This window comes from Limulus polyphemus, unplaced genomic scaffold, assembly GCF_000517525.1.
Source record: "Limulus polyphemus unplaced genomic scaffold, Limulus_polyphemus-2.1.2 Scaffold152, whole genome shotgun sequence".
Taxonomy (NCBI): domain Eukaryota; kingdom Metazoa; phylum Arthropoda; class Merostomata; order Xiphosura; family Limulidae; genus Limulus; species Limulus polyphemus.
This window is the reverse complement of record NW_013665762.1, coordinates 758,903-764,889: the sequence shown is the minus strand read 5'-3', so window position 1 is coordinate 764,889 and position 5,987 is coordinate 758,903. Positions and strand designations below refer to the sequence as shown.

The 5,987-nt window shown below is 32.7% G+C and overlaps 1 protein-coding gene across 2 annotated transcripts in view; it reads left to right on the top strand.

Annotated features, from left to right (window-relative positions):
* Window positions 1-3,723: 3,723 nt before the first annotated feature.
* The window catches only part of LOC106476160 (proline-rich protein 2-like), a 32,181-nt gene continuing 29,917 nt past the window's right edge, over window positions 3,724-5,987 (top strand). The window contains exon 1 of one of the 2 annotated variants that reach the window (XM_013936830.2): window positions 3,724-3,872. The gene's annotated coding sequence lies outside the window, so the exon portion shown is untranslated. The remainder of the gene's footprint in view (window positions 3,873-5,987) is intronic. The other variant, XM_013936833.2, reaches the window with a different exon arrangement.

Sequence of the window (5,987 nt, the reverse complement as noted above, 5' to 3'; positions counted from 1 at the left end):
ATTCTTTATCTTAGAATAGTCTTTATCCCTCAGAATGAAAGTGCACCATTTTGGAATAGAGAAATGTGGTCAGGTAAGTCCTATGATTTTCAAAAGAGCATGATAGTCGCGTCAGTCTATCACAAGTGTGGCTATCAAAGACCATTTTTTGACCAACTGTTTAAAAGCATCTGACATCAAAGTCAACTGAAATAAAATGATGAGGCATCCAACTACTAGTGACTGATTGAGAGAGAAAAATGCTGTTGAAAAGGCCTGTAAACAACAATCTTCAGAGGGTATCCCAATTAACTGTTTCCTTTAATAGCGGACAGGATTTGACAGCCTCCTATGTGAAAAACATTACAAATACTGTTATATGAAAGTTAGCCAGTCCAAAAACATCTTATCTCAAACAGAAAAGCAAGGTTTCAATGGTACTTAAAGGCCAAATATGGACAATGATTCACTGGAAGCATGTGATATGGTTAGATGACTCACATTTTACTCTATTCTGCATTTACGGTACATGTATACAGAAAAAACTAATGAAGCACTTTATTCTGCTTTTGTTCACAGAGTGAAAGCTACTTATGGTGGTTTAAGGGTATGGGAAAGCTCTTATGGTAGGGGTTGGGCCTTTAAATTACTTCAAAAAGGCAGATAACATTCAGATTGTATACAGATGTTGTCGCACATCGAGTGTATTTCAACTCTTCTATTATAGCGGCTTTTTTACCCTGTAAGTTATTGCAGTGCTTTTTTAATTTACATAATTTAGATTCAGTTTTATTTTCCTTTCTAATTAAGGCCACCTTGTGCTACTGCTAGAGATAGCGATTGAAATTTCTGTTCATTATGTTGGTCGCTTATTAATGGTTGCCATGGTAACTTTAATAACAGCTTTTTTCCACTTATCTTTTCTACAAACTGTTTAGTATTTATTTAGGTGGAAAAGCATTATATTTTTTAAACATTTGCACATTATCTAGCTCTACAGATGCTTTAACTGCGAAATATGAACCAACCACATTTAACACATGAATGTATTCTGATTGAGCACTTTCTTAAGACCTTTCATCCACACACTTGAAAAAAGATTCCGCTTACTTGCATATGCAAAATAGACCATCTCGTGATGTGTTGGATAACTGATTAAGCTATATAAATGCTACATGTAGTGTGTTTCATTTCTCTTCAAATTCAGTTTATGCATGTTTTTATTAATCTTGTCAGTCATCATCTGATCTAAAGTCCTAAATTTATAAACATTAAATTATAAATATTTAAACTTAAATTAAGTCAAAATGCTTCCATAGTAACATAGTCTGATTTTTATTGTCATAAAAAAAATAGTTTTTCTTTTAGTAAGTAAAAGCCTGGCATGGCCAGGTGGTTAGAGCGTTCGATTCGGATCCCTGTCCACCAAACATGCTCGCCCTTTCAGCCGTGGGGGCGATATAATGTGACGGTCAATCTCACTATTCTTTGGTAAAAGAGTAGCCCGAGAGTTGGCAGTGGGTGGTGATGACTAGTTGCCTTCACTGTAATCTAAATTCGGGACGACTAGCGCAGATAGCCTTCATGTAGCTTTGCGCGAAATTCAAAACAAACCAAACCAGTAAATATAAATTATTAATTTGAATTATTAAATCTTTGGTGCTGTTAGAGCTGGACTTAAATTTCGTTCTGGTGACACCTTCTCTCCTGGTAGACCTCTGACAAACATACAAAGTAACATATTTCCTGGCTTTCTTGAAGCTAATGGCAGTTATATGGTGACCTTATCAGCCAGGGTATATAATGTAGGGTTAATTGGGTCATTCAGAAATAGTAATCTCAGTCACACAAATGCTCAGTAACTTTTGGCTTGACTTTGTTTGTCTTCCTCAGTATTTCATCGTCTTCATCATCCTCCAAAGGTGACATTAACTATCAGATGGAATAGTTATGTAATGGCATGGGCGCTGGAGGTGCATTAGTATCAATTAATTTTATAGTTAATGGTGTTCTTGACAGGTCTTACAGCTCTACAGCAGGACACATTTTTAAGTCTAGGTTCTCTCCATAATTATGAGAAGGTATTATTTAATAATTTTGTAAAGATAAATACGAATTGGTAGATTAAAACTAGTGACCAGTACGACCATTACCTGGCTGTATATCAAGCAAAAACAGGAGGGTCAGAATTTTTCCACCTACCGTTTGATAGATCGGGAGTTCAGGCTGAAGCAAATGATGTTGATTTATTAAATTAACAATGAATCACAATTTGGCGCATTTATAAAATTATTAGTTGATGAAGTCACCTGTAAGAATTTCAAACAAACTAAATCAAAAATTCCGTCGACTATAGCAATTAGGTGGAATTCTTAGATGTAGTTAATTTCAGAAACTCCTTTTCTATCTTAACTTAACAAAAATGGACAATAGTTAGATTACTATTCTCCCTGCAAGCAAATCACCCAGAGATAGTGCTAGGAGACACTAAAATAAAACTTAACTCAGTGACATAAACCTATTACAAAAAGTGTATGTTTTAGTAACAAACAGTAACTAATAAGCTTGTTCCTGGCCTGTTAGCAAATTTACCAGTAGTCATCCACTTTCCTGACCTCAACAGGCTTAATAGTAACCGGGGCTTAACTCCTGTTTTATTGCTTCCACGTCTATATTTGACTAGTAATTGCTTAGTAATGGTAAACAGTGCATCTGATTAGGTTTGACTTTGGCCCAAAAGATGAGGACACGATGAAAGACTAGGTAAGTGATTTTCACATCATTTGATAGCTCAGTTTGAGAGACATGTTTTCAGTTCCAATAATTTCTCATGTCTATTTAGAGTCATATAAAAACAATGTCTAAACTAAAACCTTATATATATGTGTGTGTGTGTGTGTGTTTGCTTAAAAAAACATTATTGCTTATTTAACCGACTTGTTAATCTGATGCTCAGTCTTTCCTTCCAGGAGCATTAAGAAACAACTTCTATTGGTTTCTGTACCTTTAAGGTTTACATACAAAAAAGTATTGTGGTTTGCAGTAAATGCTCATTAGATACAAAAATGAAATACCTGATGATGACAAAACCTTGTCGAAACGTTGTACATTTGCTGTTATGTTAAACTTATATTAAAATTTTTCTTCATTACCCATTCAAGCCGTCTCCAGCCATTATCATCTGCCACTGGCCCAATGCATCAAATGATCTAAATCTCCCTGTAAGTCTGCCAGATTTTTAATACAGTTAGCCACCCCAAAAGTCTTAACTTCAAAATTTTGTTATTCATTCCAGAGTCAATATCATTAATATAAATCACAAACAGCAAAGGACCCAGCACAGAACCCTGAGGCACACCGTTTGTAACTGTAATCCAATCAGATCTAACTCCATTTATTACTACTCTCTGCTTTCTAAATGAAAAGGGCTTGTGTATTTTTGAACTATAGTACTTGTATAGGTAAATAAAGGTTGAAATCCTCTTGAAAAGAAAATTTGAAAATCATGCTGAAAGAGTTTATGTATTAGGTATCATTTATAAAAAAGAAAAAGTATAATAAAAACTTAAGGTAACAAAATCTTATTTCATATTAAAATTAAGGTATTTAAAACTTATTTTAATATGTTGATATCCAATTACCGAATTTGTAGTGCTTCAAATGTAAAACGAAAAAATTAAGCGTGAGCCTGGTTAATTTTTACTATTAATAATTTGAAACGGTCCCCTATAACTTTTATGATATTACCGGGCTTTTATTTGATGCGAGGGAGGTGGTTTGAATTTTTAGTATCTTTAGGCTTGTGCATAAAGTTGAATTGTTATCCAAATTTATAAACAGTAGACTACAATAAATTTACTAAACAGTTTGATATTCTATTATATTAGCTACAGGTAAGTTTATGGTTTTTGTTTCTATAAGTTTAAGACATGGCGTTATAACATTAAGAGCTGACTGTTGTACGCCATGCCAGTTGTTAAGCCTAATAGTAGCTGTTAAACCTTACAACTACAACTGTACTAGTAGTGCGGAGAATTTTAAGCTTTAACGTTCACCATGTTCTTTGTCGATTCGTAATAGGCTTAGTAGTACTCGGTACTAGTAATACTAATACTACTGACTCGTCCACTTAATAATTAAAAAAATACTCTAACATTATGAACAAAATGCATTAATTTTAACAGTTGATATTTACCTGAAAGGATAGGACATAACTGTATTCCAGAAAATGAATGTTACTTTGATTTTTAAATTTGATTTTTATGCGATGTTTGTTTGGTTGTGATACTGGTACTGGTTCCTAACCGAGACATGTCCTTGACTCAACGTGATTGGCTGTTCTCAAAGTTTAGATTTATTATTATTCCTGCGTTTCTCGTGATCTTTGTTTATGAGTATTAATCCAAGAAAGTTCGCTAGAATTATTAGTGTTTACAGAATAGTCAAAATATAATTTTCCATTTATAATTATAGTAGGAAATTTCGGTAATTTTTAAATAATGAAAATCAAAAAATATTCACACTCCATTAGATTTCACAGGCACAAATTAGTAGATTTACAATGTAAATTCAATTATTTAGTTCATAATTAATGAAATAAAATAAAAATTGTACCTGGAAATCGACCTTTCATTCCACGTTACTGTCCCATTGGAACAATGTTAACAAAATGCGAGTGATTTATTGCTTTACATGGTAAGCTGATACTACACGAGACCCGTGTCAAGGCAAGGTAAAATGTAGTCTCAAGAAAATCGAACACCGGCAAACTCATACATGTGGATACATATTATATGGCTAAATGAAATGAACATTTTCAACAACCAAATGCGAGAAATGAAGTAAAAGCTTACATGTGTACTTATGAAAGTAAAGGAGAGATTTTGTAATATCATTGGTTTAAAATTTGAAATACTGTGATTGACAGATACATATGAGTAGTAAACTCCACTCGTTCTGTGTCATGACATGATGTAAATAATAAATTGTATTGTTAAGTTCAAGATATTAGTAATCCCAAGGTATAATCATAATAAAAAAGCTAAGGAAACAAATGTTTGTCTATGAATTATCAATGAAATTAGTAATAAGTTGGATATACTACAATATTATTTAAGGAATGTTAATAGCAAAGGTGGCCTATTCATAGACTAATTATTGGTAAAAATCAGTTAGATTAACAACTTTTAATATATTGAAATGCCAGAGCATTTTGGTAACATACCTTATAAAATTTTGTCTGCTATTCAATATTGCTTTCATTATGGGAAATGGACATATTTCAATTTTAGGGTAGTATGCTGGTGATAATTGTATTAATTCTTAAAGCACAGGTGAAAAACTATTTTGAAGACTGTATTGTTCTTGCTCTACTAAAGTTTTTTGTATAATTATTCACAAATACACATGGAATGCCTTAAGGTTATAGCCTGTATTCAGTTTTGTCAGGTACTTCATTTCCATTTAATACAGATATTGATCGCATAACTCTGTGATGTCTAATTATTGAATATATATATAAATGCATCCCATTCTTGTCAAGAAATATATTCTCTCAATCCTTATGCATGGAATTTTGCCTGTCTGGTCAAACTTTCCAATTAAGTGGCATTCCTTTTGGCCGTCATCCTGTGGACCAATTTTCTGACTTTTTGAGAATAGCTTGTCAGTTTCTGCCTTTACTGATTAATAATGAAAGTCTTCCGGATATTTCTAAAAAATCCTGAAAACCTCTGGTTTTCTTCCTGAGAAACACATTTTTTAAAATTATTTATCAGATTTTGGTGTTCCATGCCATAGATAAGCGTTTATGCAATTGCGCGGTTTGTTTACATTCGGCGAATGAGTTTGATTTTACAATAAATATATGTCTGATTTATTTTTAGCAATGTTTTAATAATGAATCCATTCAATTTCATAATAGTGTGAACTGTTTAGTCTCAGTTGAATCATACACATTTCAAAAAGACACATGCAGTACTGAGTGTAAGTTATAAAAGCATTACTTT